General features: G+C 49.2%; 1 protein-coding gene across 4 annotated transcripts in view; it reads right to left on the bottom strand.

Annotated features, from left to right (window-relative positions):
* Window positions 1-17,066, bottom strand: part of CAMTA1 (calmodulin binding transcription activator 1) — a 975,729-nt gene that overhangs the window by 746,659 nt on the left and 212,004 nt on the right. The window lies entirely within an intron of this gene.

Below are 17,066 nucleotides of genomic sequence, written 5' to 3'. Positions count from 1 at the left end.
GCATCAGGGTCTTTTCCAATGAGTTGGCTCTTTGCATCAGGTGGCCAAAGTACTGGAGCTTCAGCTTCAGCATCAGTCCTTCCAATGAATATTCAGGGATTGAATATTTAGGATTGACTGTTTGAACTCCTTTTACACAGTGGCAGAATAAACAGACCCTGGCTTGTGGTTTTTCATTTCTGCAGGTGATTTCTTTTCTTCAGATGGTCTTAGAGCATTTCTGACAGTGAAACACTGTCCCCTCTGGAGAGCCAGGAGGGCATCCAGTGCTGGACCCAGAGTGTTGCTAAGAGGGACTGCCCTCGACCACTGCACTCCTCACTGAAGGCTAGGTGACCGCTGTCCCACCGCCCCCCCCAACTCCCAGGGGCTCCCCTGATCTGTGTGTCTCACAGATTCACGGGAACCCTGTTGAATTTACACACACAGCCTAGAATCCCATCCCCAGCCTGATCTTACTCCTTTGGGAGGTCTTTCTAGCCAACAAGGGGGCTGCTGTTCAGAGGGAACCATTTCCATATGTCCCCAATACACCTTCACAGGACTGTTCAAGTTGACAACAGAAGCTCAGACTATACAAACCGCTGGGGAGTTTGCCCAGCCCACCCTGTCCCAGAGAGCAGGTCAGCTCCTCAACATGCCAGCCTGAGAACCTGCCAAAGTCCGAGGAGTCGGGGTTGCTCTGAATAGCATCCCCAAGAAACATCAGTGGTTCTGAGGCATCCATGTGCTCCTGGACCAGTCCACCTCGCTTCAGGCACCAACATGGTGCAGGCCCTCTTGCCCACCACAGGCCCACCACAGCCCTCTTGCCAAGAGGGCAGCCCATGAAGCCAGAGCTGGACCAGACACCCTGATGCCAGGAGTGTCTGTGCACTGATTCCATCCCGGGGCCCTCCCTCCTGGGTCCCTGGCTGCTTCCTCAATGCTGAGCAGAGACGGTATAGCCAGGGCACCGGGTCAGGCCAGCTTTCTCTCAGGATAAAATGATGCCAGAAGAGGCTAGAACATTTAATGGCTGGGAGGGAAAAGTGTGGACTTGAAAACCCAGAAATGACCCCCAAAATGATTTTGACTCCAAAGACAGGAAGCATTTCCTTGGATATACACGCTCTGTGATTACCACGGCTATGTGGTTGCAAGGGGGGTGGAGTCTAGTGTTTGTGATTGAGACCATATTGTTAGCACCTGAAAAGACATCAATAAAAGCAGCCTTATTCGCCGAGAGCCTCCTCTCGCTAGGCTAGTGTAATTGGCAGCATAAATTCGGGTGGGCAGTTGGGAGGGGGGTTGGAAAGATAAAGAGTGCTTATAAAATTACCATGGAGTTCTCCAGATGGGGGAAGGTGAGCCCAACATGAAGCTCACCCCTACCTGTTCTTTCTGGGAAAAAGATAACAACGAAATGTTGTCCCCCCCATCTCACCCCTAGGCAAGGCCACCGGGGACAGAAAACATCCTCGCTTCCTATACCACAAGCACAGCTAATTACAGGAAGATCCAACACTTGCCCTCTGTGGCCTTCAGCTGGGTTATTTCCAACATGACTTCTTTCTTGTTAAACCCATTTGAGACCATAAAAAAATTTACTCAATGGAGCGACTTTCTGATGTAGGAATCAAGAGATGAGTTCTAACCCCCAGCTCCATCTACCAACTGTATCACCTGGATGAGCCTCTTGACCCCTGGGAGCCCAGGAGGACAAACAGTGGTCTATGCAGAGATTCTGGAGACCACCAAGGGTGGGGCAGAGGAATCCTCAACAAAGGAGGCCCCCGAGGCTCTCAGAAACCAAGGCCCAGAGGAGCGAGCCCAGACATTCACACAAAGGACCTCCCTGCACCCAGCTCTGCACCGAATCCCCTTCGGAGCAAAAGGAGCCACCAGGGAGCCCCTCACTGTGCTCTTCTGCTGCAGGAGTGAAAGATGCTCAAAGAACAGCAAGGCCAGGCTGAGGCCCCTGCCACTCTAACCCACGTGTCAGGGGTACCTGGGCATTCCATCCTCAGGAGGCTCAGCTGAAGGATATTAATCTGAACTGGGTCATCCCAGGAAAAAAGGCAGGAGAAAAGAGATGGCCCATAAAAACTAGACAGGGCCATGATAGCGCAGACCTACTCTTTTCCTGTCCTCTCTTCATTTAAAGAATAAATTCAAAGGCTTCCCTGGTGGCTCAGACAGTAAAGAATCCACTTGCAATGCAAGAGGCCTGGGTTCTATCCCTGGGTTGGGAAGATCCCTGGAGGAGGGCATGGCAACCCAGTCCAGTATTCTTGCCTGGAGATTTGCCAGGGACAGAGGAGCCTGGTGGGCTACAGTCCATGGGGTTGAGAAGAGTCGGACACGACTGAGCAACTAAGCACAGCACAGCACAAAGACATCAGTTTTTCCAACTTCTGCTGACACTAAAACTCTCAAGGTCAAACTTACACCTAATAAACACTTGCTAAGTGAGGATATTCAGGAATAAGCAGGAAGTCTACATTTCACAAAGAACCAACGCTCCTTCGTTAGAAAACCCTCCTTCTCTATGTTTGTATTTATCTGCACGAGTGCGGCATTCATGTCACGTAGTCCCAAAATCATGTTGTTTCAGAGACTGAAGAGACCACAGAGATCATCTGTTGCAGTTTCATCATTTAACACGTGTACAAAATAAAGAAAACAAAACAAAGACCAGAGAGGGGAAGCAACCTAAGCAAGGTCACACAGCAGAGACCAGCAGAGCCCAACCACATCCAGGGGTCTCAACTTCCAGGCTGAGCCAATCTCATTCTGTTGCTGGGTCCACCTTCCCAGGAGGTTCAGAGGAGTGAAACGGCTCAGACTCAGGCCTGTTCAGGAGCTTCCAAGAGTGTGGCCTTCTTCTCCTGTACTTGAGTTGCTGTAGACTGTTGATGAGGCTTAAGAGATGGGAAGGATGGTTACAGATCCTATGACACAGTCTGGAAGGTACCTGTCCCCCAAAACAGAGATAGAAAGGTGGACAAGTAGGTGTAAAGACATCCTTGTCATTAGGCTACTTAGATTTATTTCCTCCTGTATGTCCTGCCAACAGATTACGTGTGCATGTGTGCTTAAAGAGTGAAAGTCGCTCAGTTGTGTCCAACTTTTGGCGATCCCATGGACTGTAGCCCGCCAGGTTCCTCTGTCCATGGAATTCTCCAGGCCAGAATACTGGAGTGGGTAGCTGTTCCCTTCTCCAGGGGATCTTCCCAACCCAGGGATCGAACCCAGGTCTCTCACATTGCAGGCAGATTCTTTTCCATCTGAGCCACCAGGGAAGCCCAAGAATACTGGAATGGGTAGCCTATCCTTTCTCCAGGAGATCTTCCTGACCCAAGAATCAAACCGGGGTCTCGTGCATTACAGGCGGATTCTTTACCAGCTGAGCCACCAGGGAAGTGTGCTTAGTCACATCCAACTCTTTTGCGACCCCATGGACTGTAGCCTACCAGGTTCCACTGTCCAAGGGATTCTCCAGGCAAGAATACTGGAGTGGGTAGCCATTTCCTCCTCCAGGGGATCTTCCGGACGCAGGGATGGAACACATGTCTCCTGTGTCTCCTGCACTGCAGGTGGAGTCTTTACTGCTGAGCCACTGGCAAAGTTCAGTTCAGTTCAGTTCAGTTGCTCAGTTGTGTCCAACTCTTTGCAATCCCATGGACTGCAGCACACCAGGCCTCCCTGTCCATCACCAACTCCAGAGTTTACTCAAACTCACGTTCACTGAGTTGGTGACGCCACTCAACCATCTCATCCTCTGTCGAACCCTTCTCCTTCCTCCTTCAATCTTTCCCAGCATCAGGGTCTTTTCTGATGAGTCAGTTCTTTGCATCAGTGGCCAAAGTATTGGAGTTTCAGCTTCAGCATCAGTCCTTCCAATGAATATTCAGGACTAATTTCCTTTAGGATGGACTGGTTGGATCTCCTTGCAGTCCAAGGGACTCTCAAGAGTCTTCTCCAACACCACAGCTCAAAAACATCAATTCTTCAGCACTCAGTTTTCTTTATAGTCTAAATCTCACATCCATGCATGACTACTGGAAAGACCATAGCTTTGACTAGACAGACCTTTGTTGGCAAAGTAATGTCTTTGCTTTTAATATGCTGTCTAGGTTGGTCATAGCTTTTCTTCCAAGGAGCAAGCCTTTTTTAATTTCATGGCTGCAGTCACCATCTGCAGTGATTTTGGAGGCCAAAAAATATAAAGTCTGTCACTATTTCCACTGTTTCCCCATTTATTTGCTACGAAGTCTTGGGACCAGATGCCGTGATCTTAGTTTTCTGAATGCTGAGCTTTAAGCCAACTTTTTCACTCTCCTCTTTCACTTTCATCAAGAGGCTCTTTAGTTCTTCTTCGCTTTCTGCCATAAGGGTGGTGTCATCTGCATATCTGAGATTATTGATATTTCTCCTGGCAATCTTGATTCCAGCTGTACTTCATCCAGTCCAGCGTTTCTCATGATGTACTCTGCATATAAGTTAAATAAGCAGGGTGACAATATACAGCCTGACATACTCCTTTCCTAATTTGGAACCAGTCTGCTGTTCCATGTCCAATTCTAACTGTTGCTTCTTGACTTGCATACAGATTTCTCAGGATGCAGGTCAGGTGGTCTGGTATTCCCATCTCTTGAAGAATGTTCCACAGTTTGTTGTGATACACACAGTCAAAGGCTTTGGCATAGTCGATAAAGCAGAAGTAGATGTTTTTCTGGGACTCTCTTGCTTTTTCAATGATCCAATGGATGTTGGCAATTTGATCTCTGGTTCCTCTGCCTTTTCTAAATCCAGCTTGAACATCTGGCAGTTCACAGTTCATGTACTGTTGAAGCCTGGCTTAGAGAATTTTGAGCATTACTTTGCTAGCGTGTGAGATGAGTGCAATTGTGCAGTAGTTTGAGCATTCTTTGGCATTGCCTTTCTTTGGGATTGGAATGAAAACTGACCTTTTCCAGTCCTTTGGCCACTGCTGAGTTTTCCAAATTTGCTGACATATTGAGTGCAGCACTTTCACAGCATCATCTTTTAAGATGTGAAATAGTTCCACTGGAATTCCATCACCTCCACTAGCTTTGTTCATAGTGATGCTTCCTAAGGCCCACTTGATTTCACATTCCAGGATGTCTGGCTCTAGGTGAGTGATCACACCATCATGATTATCTGGGTCATGAAGATAGTTATTTTTTGTATAGTTCTTCTATGTATTCTTGCCACCTCTTCTTAATATCTTCTGCTGTTGTTAGGTCCATACCGTTTCTGTCCTTTATTGTGCCCATCTTTCCGTGAAATGTTCCCTTGGTACCTCTAATTTTCTTGAAGAGATCTCTAGTCTTTCCCATTCTATTGTTTTCCTCTATTTCTTTGCACTGATCACTGAGGACAGCGTTCTTATCTCTCCTTGCTGTTCTTTGGAACTCTGCATTCAAATGGGTATATCTTTCCTTAACCTAGGGGAAGGTTAATTGTTTTAAATTCAGGAAATTGAAGGTTATGTTTATTTGAGAACTTTGTAGGCAGAGGAAATACCAAAGTTCTATAAAATGAATTTCACTTCCACGACATGTGCTGGGGTTCATTCATTCATCCATTCGACAACCAAGTTCCTAATATTTGCACAGCACATGGAAGGTTGTAAAAATGAATGAGACGCTAACCCTGCCCCCTGCTCTAGTGACACAGGCCATGCACAAAAGAAGGTAAAATTCACCAGAAGGTGCAAATGTACTGTGGTAATGGATTTGTATACCCAGTCACCACAAGGAGACACGTGACTTAGATGAATGTCAAACGCATCGGGCTGGGAAGAAGCAGCCTCTATATGACCTTTTCATGAGGACCAGATGCTGGGACAGAGGGCAGCTCAGTCAGTGAGCTCAGGGTTGGGGAAGGAGGAGGACAGGGTACAAAAGGGGCAGCAACAGGGGCCTGCAGGGCATAGAGCTGTTTCGCACACTAACTGCAGTGGTGCTCACATGAGTTAAAGTTCATAGAACCACACACTCCCAAAAGAGTCAATTTTACATGATGACACTTCAAAAATAAAATTTTTTGGACCTCTGTGGTGATCCAGTGGTTAAGAATCCACCTTCCAATGCAGGAGACATAGGTTCGATCCCTGGTCCAGAAAGGTCCCCCATGCCATGGACCAATTAAGCCCATGCACCACAATTACTGAGCCCACAAGCCTAGAGCCTGAGCTCTGCAACAAGAGAAGCCACCACAACAAGAAGCCTGCACACTGCAACTAGGGAATAACCCCCACTTGCTGTAACTAAAAAAAGTCCATGTGCAACAATGAAGACCCAGCACAACCAATAAATAAATAACTGTGTGCGTGTGTGTGTGTGTGTGTGTGTGTGTGTTAGTCACTCAGTTGTGTCTGACTCTTTGCCACCCCATGGACTGTAGCCCCAGGCTTCTCTATCCATGGAATTCTCCAGGCAAGAATACTGGAGTGGGTTGCCATTCCCTTCTCCACAGCTTCCCTGATTGCTCAGTAGGTAAAGAATCAGCCTGCAGTGCAGGAGACCCCAGTTCAATTCCTGGATCAGGAAAATCTGCTGGAGGAGGGATAGGCTACTCACTCCAGTATTCTTGGGCTTCCCTTGTGGCTGAGCTGGTAAAGAATCCACCTGCAATGCAGGAGACCTAGGTTCGATCCCTGGGTTGGGAAGATCCCCTGGAGAAGGGAAAGGCTACCCCCTCCAGTATTCTGGCCTGGAGAATTCCATGAACTGTATAGTCCATGGGGTTGCAAAGAGTCGGACACGACTGAACAGCTTTCACTTTCACTTTCTCCAGGGAAAATAAATAAAATTGTTTTTCAAAAACTATTTATATGAAAAAATAACTTTAAAAAACAAAAATAAAAAAATTCTAATTGAAAAGGCATAACAGGATGTGCACTCGGAGGAAAGGCAGACCATGTCTGGCTGCGACCCCATCAGAAGCCTCTGATCAGAGCCTGCAGGGTGGCGGGATCAGGACTAAGGGAGCAACGAACACTCTCGGAACAGAGGACAAGCCAGGCAGAGGTGCTGGTGGGACCGCGTGGCACTGGCAGGGTATAAACTGCATTTAACTGTCTCCACTCAGTCCAACAAAATGGTCACTGTGTGGTGATGACAATGGCTCACCGAGCCAGAGATGAGAGCCTCCAAAGATTCAAAATCTTGATGATTCCAAGCTGCTGGTACATCTAGCAAAACCCACTGGAGCACTGGGAGTGGAGACTTCCAAATGCCTCGCCTCTGCTCTGAGAGGGAACGTGCTCCTGTCACCTTCAGCACTTCTTGATTTGGAATCATAGGACCAGAGATGATCAGGCTGGCAGAAAACTTACAGTTCACTGAATCTGTGGCTGGTGAGTCAGGGAGCCTCTAAAAATCTGGAAGAAAAGCTCCATACTCTTTCTCCAGAAAAAGACATGGAAGGATGGAGTTATTAGAACAATTTTCAGACACTGCTCAACTCTCTGACTCTCAACCCTGGACACTCAAAGTGGGAGGCTGTGCACAGTCACAGGTTAAGAATCCAGACAGAACCCCAAGAGGCCTGGCTTCCCCAGGTCCCAGATCGCGCACAGAATCTTGGGCTCATCCAACCCCACCCAGTCCTACCAATGACGGGGAGCCTGGAGAAGGCACCAAAGAGAAGATAGCTCCTTTTTGGAACCGACTCAAATGTTGAGTTACCAGAAATAATTCGAGGCTGGGAGGCTGGGGCCTGCGCTCACACAGTGTCCTGCCACATTCAAACGGGAGCATATTTCAATCTGCAGTAGGTTTGGACTTTAGTTACCAAAGGGTGGGTCCCTGCAGCCAACCGCTCTGTTGCTGAGGTGCGTAATGGGGCAAGCTGGCTTGGGGAGCGGGGATGAGATCACATTTCTAGAGGACATTGGGATTTCCGGGGAAAAGGAGCCTGTCTCCAGCTTCTTCACAGTTGACTGAACCTCCACCCCGCCTCAGGCCTCCTGGGCTATTTATAGCCTCACACCCAAAACACAAACTGTTGTTTGCAGCTTTTCCAAGGTCTAGCCCAAGGCTCTGCTTCAGTTCTGATTTCCATCTGTGCAAACACCCAGCTCCTGATGAGGTTTTAAGAGCAAGGATGGGGCCAGAACAGGAGCCCCTGGAACGGAGCCTGGGCCTCACTTTCCCCAGCGCACACACTGCCCCAGCAGGCTCCAGCCCCTCAGTACAGCAGTCCCACAGAGCCTGCACCAGGGGCGGGCTCCCCCTCCCATGTGGACTGGTCTATTTTAAGCACTGTATTTTTAGGATGAGCAAATGCACTGGGTTTGTATAGTCCAAGATCACGGCCTCCCCTCTGGTGGCAGCTGCACTGCCAGGCCTTCTCGTCTTTGACTTTGGAGGCTGGTGTCAGCTGGCCATCTGTGGTCTGGGCTTAAGGAAGGGTGGGGTGACGGGGTGGTCTGGGCCTGGAAGGTGCAGGCAACTCATGATGGAAAATTCCACCAGCTCCTGGAAGCTGAGATGGCACCGGCACTCCTGGCCTTGCCACCAAGAACACCAGGAGCCCACAGACACTGAAGGGCCCCATCCACACCGGGGAGGTGGCAAGTCAGCACCTCCAGGTTCAACTCCTGGCTCCAATGTGACTCCAGGAGCAGAACACCTCTGAGCCCCACCTGCTCACGTACGCTGAGGTGAGGACAGCCAGGCCTAGCTGGTGGGGTCACCGCAAATGAGCGAGATGAAGCAGCCAAGCTATTGAGTCCTGATGGCTCACCGGAGGGAAAGGTATTCCGCAAGCATCACTGTGATGCCTCCAGGATCCCTTCATCGTGGGGAGGAGCACAAGGGTTCCAGAAAGATCCTCTCAGCTTTCTCCCCCACACCACCAGGCCTGATGACACTATCTGGGCATGGCCCCATCTGTGGTCCTCCCTTCGCCATCTCCCTGACTTTAGCAGGGCTCTCCCCATCCATCACCTAACACCCAACTCAGCCTGGGTCTCGCTCTGGCCTGGTGCATCCTGTACCACTGCCAGGGTGAACATTCCAGAGCACAAGTCTGATCATCTCATGCCTCTGCTCAGAAGGCTTCCGTTCCTCAGGTAAAATGCAACTTCTTTAGGCCTCACAGGCAAACCAGGCTCATGTAAAACCTCCCCCAACTCAACAACCAAAAAACAACCAAACAATCTGACTCAAAAGATGAGCAGAGGACTTGAATAGACTTTTCTCCAAAGCAGACACACAAAGGGCCACCCAGCACATGAAAAAATGCTCAACACCTCTAGGGCACGCATCGCAGGAGCTGGCAGCACAGGGGGAGGAAAGAGCGCCTCCTTCCAGAAGGAGGAAAAGAAAGAAGGGCAAATGCAAACAGCTGAGATCATGTGGCCCTCTGAACCAGGAGGAGTGAACACGCAGGCCGGTGTGGCTAGAGCAGAGGGCAGGAGGGGACGGAGCGAGAACGGAAGTGAAGGAGGTGAGCACAGGAGTGAGGCAAATAGGGCCCCAGGCATCAGCGAAAGGTGTTCAGAACAAAGCCCCTTACTCTTGGTGAGACAGGAGTCAGCGGGGGCTGTAAGTACACAGTGATCTTCATCTTAGCACAATCGTTCTGGCTGCCCAGGCAGGAGAGTCTGAGGAAAGACAAGGCCAGAAGATAGCAGGGAGGCCACCACAACCATCCAAGCACCAGGTGCTGGCCACACGCATGTGTCAGAAGGCAGGAGACAGAAGATGTCTTGCAAGGCAGAGCCAACAGGCTTGGTGATGGGTTGGGTGTGAAGACAGAGAGAAGATTCAGAAATGTCCCCAAGGCTTTTGGCCCAAGACACCAGAAGGATGCAGCTGGCATGAACTGAGAGAAGAAAAAGAATCACAGGTTGGGGAGAAGTCAGAGTTGGGCTTTGGACCGTCGACAAGTGGAGACATCAGAAGAGCACTGGCCTGGTGAGGCTGGAGTCCAGGCCATGGACACTGGGTTGGGGTGATATTCAGAAGCGTAAGAGTGGGTGTGAGTGGTAAACATGGGGACTCCAAGGGCAAGCCTGGAGCACTACAAGATTTACAACAGCGAAGGCGAGGAGGAGTTGGCAAAGGAAGCAAGGAGAAGAAGCCCCAAGAGGTGACAAGAGGTGAGTGGAAACCATGCACGTCCAGGGGGCAGTCAGGCACTAGGAGAAGGGAACAAAGTGGGGAGAGCCCAGTGCTATGGGTGCGAAGGAAGTGATGGAGAACAGACCACAGGGCAATGCAGAGGTCACAGAGGGCCTTGAGAACATGGCTTTGGTGGCAAGCTGGGGTGGGAGGCAGAGGGCCTTCGGGAGAACAGGGATCTGCTGGCCCTCTAGGGCAGGGACTCCCCCAGTCATCACCAGGAAAGAGGAGAGATGGGTGGTAGCTAGAGGGGAGTGGGGTCAAGAGAGGGAGCATGTATTTCAATTTCCTTCTTCATAACTTTCTAAACTTTCCAAGCTTCTGTGTATGACTTTTTTAAAATTCTAAATTATAGTAAAATACACAAAACACACACTTTACCCTCTTATTCATTCAAAGTATTGAGTTCAGTCTTGTTTAATACATTCACATGGTTGTGCAACCATCACCCCATCCATCTCCAGAACTCTGCATCTGGTAAAACTGAAACTCTGTCCCCATTTAAACACTAATCCCTCTCCTCCCCAGGCCCTGGCACCCCCTCTTCTACTTTTGGTCTCTGTGAATTTTGACTGCTCTAGAACCCACGGGGTCACAGGGTTGGACACGATTGAGCGACTGAACTGAACTGAAAGTAATCCATATAAGAGGAATCATAGAGTACTCGTTCTTTTGGGGACTCGTTTATTTCACTGAGCACAATGTCTACGAGGTTCATTCATGCTGCGGCAGGTGTCAGAACTGTATTCCTTTTTAAGGCTGAATGATATTCCACTGTATGGACCTACCACATTTGATTTATCCCTTCATCCCTTGATGGATCTTTGTGTTGTCTCTACATTCTGGTTAATGTTAACAATGCTGCTGAGAACACGGGTGTACAGTTACCTCTTTGAGACTCTGCTTTCAGTTCTTTTGTGTCTGCACCCAGAAGTGGAATTACAGGATCATATGGTAACTCTATTTTAATTTTTCAAGGAAGAGTCATACTGTTTTCCATAGCAGCTGCCCCACTTTATGTCCCCACCAGCCGTGCGCAAGGGTTCCAATTTCTCCACATCGAGAGGGATATTTTTAAGATGGGAGGAATCATGGAATGTTTGTATGCTCCAGGAAAGAGAGAAAATAGCTGCTTGGGAGGGTGGCAGAGAATAGCGAGGACCGAGCCAGGGCCTCCCGGCGATGAGGAGAAGGCCGCGGGGCACGCAGGTGCAGGAGCTCAGGTTTGGCAGGAGGAGCCTGAGGAAGTTCTCGCTGATGGTGTCTGATGAGCAAGGTCTTCAGCCAGGAGAGGGCCTGAGATGCGCTGAGGCAGGAGGAGAGGGAGCGGATGCATAAGTATCGCTTTGGAGCGCAGACAGGGGACCACGGGCATCCCTGAGCAGCGTCTTGGGACTGCCAGGCCATCCTGGAGAGGAGCAGGCAGGAACTGATTTACTCCAGGCTCTGGTTTTGCCAAGTAAGAACAATGTGGTGAGAAAGGGGCAGAGTCAAAAAGAGTGTGAATGGTGAAGTGAGAAACAAGAGAGGGGTGAAGCTGGAAGAGGCCCAGGACATCAACAGGTCTTAGCCCCACGGACCTAAGGGAACTGGGAGGTGGGGTAACTGTGGGGAAGAAGGTCTTGGACAACACATATTTTTAGGATGGGTGGAGCTTACTTTCCTAGGTTGAATGGACCAAAAAGGAAAGCAATGAAATAATAAAATAGCTATGTGAGTGTCCAACTCTTTGAGACCCCCATGAGCTGTAGCCCACCAGGCTCCTGGGTACATGGGATTCTCCAGGCAAGAATATTGGAGTGAATTGCTATTTCCTTCTTCAGGAGATCTTGTGACCCAGGGATCAAACCCATGTCTCCTGTGTCTCCTGCATTGGCAGGTGGGTTCTTTATCACTGAGCCACCTGGGAAGCCCTAAAATAGCTACAGACCATAATAAATGCCCTGCAGAAAACAAACCAGCCTGGAGACAGGGGATGGGGAGGGGCTTATTTAAACAGAGTGATCAGGGGTTGCCCCTTTGAGGAGGTTGGAGCTGAGGCCTGAGTGTCATACTGAGGAAGGACCCCTGGTATCTGCAGAATGGAGAGCATGTGGAAGGGGCTGGAGACAGTGCTAGAAACAGGAAGAAGTCCAGAGGCTGAGTTTGAGGGTAGCTGGAGCACCTGAAGAGCTTTCTCGGCAAAATAACACAATCCAAACTGGAATATCTAACTGCCAATTCAAGTCCAACATTACCAAGAACCCACTAAACCTGCAGTGGATTCCTTCTGCAGTGACAGGACAAGATAGAAGTCAGTAGCTAGTGCGCCCACACATGACAGCAGGCGCCGAACCAGGAGGGTGTGTATGAATGCTACAAGGAGAGCATTTGGGGTGTCTGGGGCTAGAACTTTTATCCCCAAATTAAGGACTGGCCAACAGAAGCAGCCCTCTGCAGGCATCTACACCTGGGCCAAGGTGCAAGCTCTGGCTCTTTCTGCAGACTAACCAGGCTGCGCCAAAGAGGCCACCAGATCTTCCAGCTTCCTCTCATGCAAGCCCCCTCCAGTCCCTACATCTCCTATCCCACCGGGCCCTGGGGAAGCAGGCCTGGCCCAACCCCAGAGCTGCCTAGGCTCCTGAGTGGCTCTAAGACAATAAGGAAAATGGGAAGATTCCCCTCCCCAGTCCTGGCCAAGCCCCACCTCTCTCCACCAGCAGGACCAGTGCTGAACTAGGGGAGAAAAAAGCAGAAAGAAAAGGGAGGAAGAGGAAAAAGGGCTAAGCCAGCCAGGAGAGATGTAGCAGAAATTCCTGGAACTCTGATTTCCATTAAAATCGCCTGTCCCTACACTACCCTGAGAGCTCTGAGGGCCTCTGCCACCTGTACTGCCGTCTGCGGGCCAGGGATTAGATCCAAGTTATGCCATTGAACCCCCACACCACCCTGAGGAATAAGGATTGTCATGCCAGGTTGAAGATGAGGTGGTTGAGACTCAATAAAGGATGTGACCTTGACCAAGGTTACACAGCCCAAAGTGACCTGCCAGCTTCCTTGCTCCCTCCCACCTGTGCACGGCCACCACTGGAGAAAAGGCAGATCCACAGTGAAGGGGAGGTGACCCTGGCTCCCTTGCCCAGGGCCAGGAGATAAGCAGCCCCTGCCGATCCCTGGTGAGGGGTAGACAGGTACCCAGCCTCCCAAAGGCTCCTCTCCCAGGAAAGTTGGCAGGACGCCTGAAGCATCTGTTTATTTCCCTTGGCCTCATCTTCAGCACTAAACCATAACGTTTATCTTTAGGTCACTTAAAGCATATAAATTAGGTTAAATATTTCATTCACTAAATAGCTCAGATAGTCATGGATTCTACCCTAAGTGAGCAGGAAGTTAATTCTCTCTACACTTACTCAGTAATATGAAATAATCATCTTAAATGAATATTTTAAGTTTGCATTTATTAGCAATGCAATTCCTTTCAGAGCCACTTGTAAGGGGTCCCAATGCCTTAGGAAATTTAAACAGTCCAGATGAAGCCATCATCTTGTAAAGATTCTACCCATTTGGTGTTGATGCAGGGTTAGAACATGCCCTCCTGGCCAGGCCTGGCTCCTCGCTTCTCCAGGGACCTTCCGGCTGAGGAGGGCAGGTCTCCTGCCCCACACAGAGCCAAGCTCATCCCTGGCCTGTCCAGATCCTCCCTAAGATCCTGTTCATGTCAACAAGAAACCAACAAGCCACTGAAGTTTTATTCAGCAGGTGTTCTGTGCAAGGGCTGTGTCTGCCTGTCCCCACCACCACCCTCCTGTCACCATCAGGCCCCCTCCCACCTCTGCCGGCAGCTCCGGCTCAGAGCTCCGTTCACCTCCCCTCATTTCTGTGCTCCCTGTTTCTCTGCATGACTCACCTGGCGCTTATCTTGTTCCCCCATGCTGGGCTCTAGGAGGATCTCCCTGGAATAAATCTGAGGCCCCAGAGAGGAATTAAAAGTTCCTTCAGAGGCTGGCTCCCTTTGCACCTTCCTCCTCCCCCCAGGGTGCCCCAGATGGCACTGACCACAAGGTTGACCTTCCATCACTGTGCCAGCGAAAAGCACAGACAGAAGTGGGGCTCCATGTCTTCCCTTTCAAAGCCCTCCTTTCCTCCTCTTGAATGAGGAACCCCCTGCCCCTATTGTCCACTCTGAGTGTCTGTCTGCACTCAGGACTTTGTGCACTAATTGTGTGGGATGCTGTTTTTCAGGTCTTACAAATTCTAGTTGCTTTGCGGGTCAACTCATTTAACAATCACTAAGTGCCTTTTAAGTGCAAAGGCCTGGGGGAAGCAAAACAAGTATGAAGAGCCACAGCCTCCCTCACTGTGGAGTTTACAACCTGGTAAGGGGGCAGTGGACAAGCACAGAGCCACTGCAGGCAACGGTGCTGTAAGGGCAGCACCAGGAATCTGGGAGCCCACCAAGGGGGCTTCTACAAGGATGCAGGGCTGGGCATCCCAGGGCAGAAGGACAGAAGCAGCAGGAGGCCTCAAGTGTCACCAGCCAGAGCCAGAATTGAACTCAGATTTGGTTGCTAGTCACCAAAAAGTCAATGTTCAAGAGACAAGGGTTGGTGGATAAAAGAAAGATGCTTTATTAAGGAAGCCAGCAACCTGGGGATTCGTGTTCCGGAAAGCATCTCCCCAGGTTTCTCGCTTCCTGACTAATGCATCTTTCTTTTTCCACCAACTGTTATCTCTTGAACATTGACTTCTGGGTGACTAGCGACCAAACCTGAGTTTGGTTCTAGCTCTGGCTGGTAACAAATTTTGGCGAGCCCACCAGGAGACTTGCACCCAAAAGGCTCTTCTTATCTCCTGCCAGGGGCTTCCCACAGCAGGACGATCACTGAGACCTGAGGGTGCCTGTCAGCTGCTCGTTGCTACCCAATCCTAGAACAGCAACTTGTGGGACAATCCCAAGTACAATAGCCAAGGCTATTTTGCCCGAGAGGTGAAGGATGGGGAGAGAAAGAGGCAGGTTAGAGCTAAAAGCAGGAAGATAAACTGAGTCCCAAACATCAGGACCATGAAAGGAGTCCTAAGGAGTTTGAACTAGTTCCTCTAATGGGAATTGGGAATACTCTCAGGGGTCTTGAACAAGTGAAGGACCTAGGAGTGATGTCCATCTCTCCAACTGGACTGGAAGCTCCATCATCATGTCCAGCGCATGGCTACTCGCCATGAGCACTCAACACACTGATCCCTAGCAGGAATCCCTGTTTTCACATCCCTCATCTCCCAAGTCCTGCTCTCTTAGGCTGCAGCTTATTAAGAGATGGTTACAGGAAACACCTAACATTCCAGGTTCCTACACAATATTGTTCTTTATAGCACTGAACTTTATGACAAACCAAGACAGCATATTAAAAAGTAGAGACCTCATTTTGCCAACAAAGGTCCATACAGTCAAAGCTATGGTTTTTCCAGTATTCAGGTACAGATGTGAGAGTTTGACCATAAAGAAGGCTGAGCACTGAAGAACTGATGCTTTTGAATTGTGGTGTTAGAGAAGACTCTTGAGAGTCCCTTGGACTGCAAGGAGATCAAACCAGTCAATCCTAAAGAAAATCAACCCTATATTCATTGCAAGGACTGATGCTGATGCTAAAGCTCCAATACTTTGGCCACCTGATGCAAAGAGCCAACTTATCGGAAAAGACCCTTATGCTGGGAAAGATTGAGGGCAGGAGAAGAGAGTGGCAGAGGATGAGATGGTTAGATAGCATCACCGACTCAATGGACATGAATTTGAACAAACTGGGAGGCAGTGAAAGACAGGGAAGCCTGCATGCTGCAGTCCATGGGGTTGCAAAGAGTCAGACACAAATGAGCAACTGAACAACAGTAAGAAATATGCATGTGCTCTAAGCCATGTGAGACCCAGCGCGGCCCTTCTCTTGGTTAACATCCCTCAAGTAAAAGCTGGTATGACCCCTCATGGAAGGACCTAGTGATGACAGAATGCCCCTCTGCTCAGAGCTGGTCTATATCCATCCAGATAAATAATCATACATCTGTCATCTTTCCCTCCTGTTCCCAGGGCACTTGTAGCTACTCCTCGTTGCTCCCAGCTACTCCTGCTCCCTCCTACTCATAGCTGCTCCTCGTAGCTCCCAGCTACTCCTGCTCCCTCCTACTCGTAGCTAAATGAAAAGCCAATTACAATAATGTTAGGAATACTGTGTTTTCAGTTTTTACTTTCATCTGGCAGCTTTGTTGAAAAGTAAATTTTATTACAAGCCATTGCAAATCCTTCTCTAGGCAAAACGGAATGAAACCAAAGTAAATAAGTAAATTCTCCAACCAGGGGGAAAAAAACTAAAAATCATACATTTCCAATGTTTGATTTTGTAAAGAAGTTGGAGGAGAAATCATAGAATGTGAATGTGGAGAGGAAGGAAAGAGAAGTCGTGCAGCTCAGATGGAGACAGACTTCTGCTCTCCACACTCGAGCTGAGCTTGGATGTGTCAGGTGCAGACGGTCCTCCAAGGTGGGTGATCTGAGCTCAGTCACGATCATAGCCCAGTGCCAGACGTGGCCCAGAGAGGACTCACCCAGCTCAGCGTTTCGTAGAAGGTCATTTTCACTCCCAGCTATGTTCCTGAGCTTGCCATAGGGATGAGCAAGCTTCTTCTCGGCTGTATCAATTTTCTTGTAATTACTAAGCTAATTTTCTATGCCTCGGTCTCAGGGTAATTCTGAAAGGACTAACAGGCTTGTTATTGGGGGGGGGGGGAAGAATTCATCAAATAAGCAATAAAAGGAAAAAAAAAACCTGCCATCTTCCACTTAAAATTTCTAAAAATTAATGCCACACTTGAGTAAAACACAACCCCTTTTTTTTCTTTGTATTTTCTATACATTCTAAATTTTCTGTAGTAAGCACATATTAGTCTATAACGTGAAAA

Source organism: Giraffa tippelskirchi, chromosome 5 (assembly GCF_054371585.1).
Source record: "Giraffa tippelskirchi isolate mGirTip1 chromosome 5, T2T-mGirTip1v1.2.pri, whole genome shotgun sequence".
NCBI lineage: Eukaryota > Metazoa > Chordata > Mammalia > Artiodactyla > Giraffidae > Giraffa > Giraffa tippelskirchi.
This window is presented reverse-complemented; position numbering and strand designations above follow the sequence as displayed.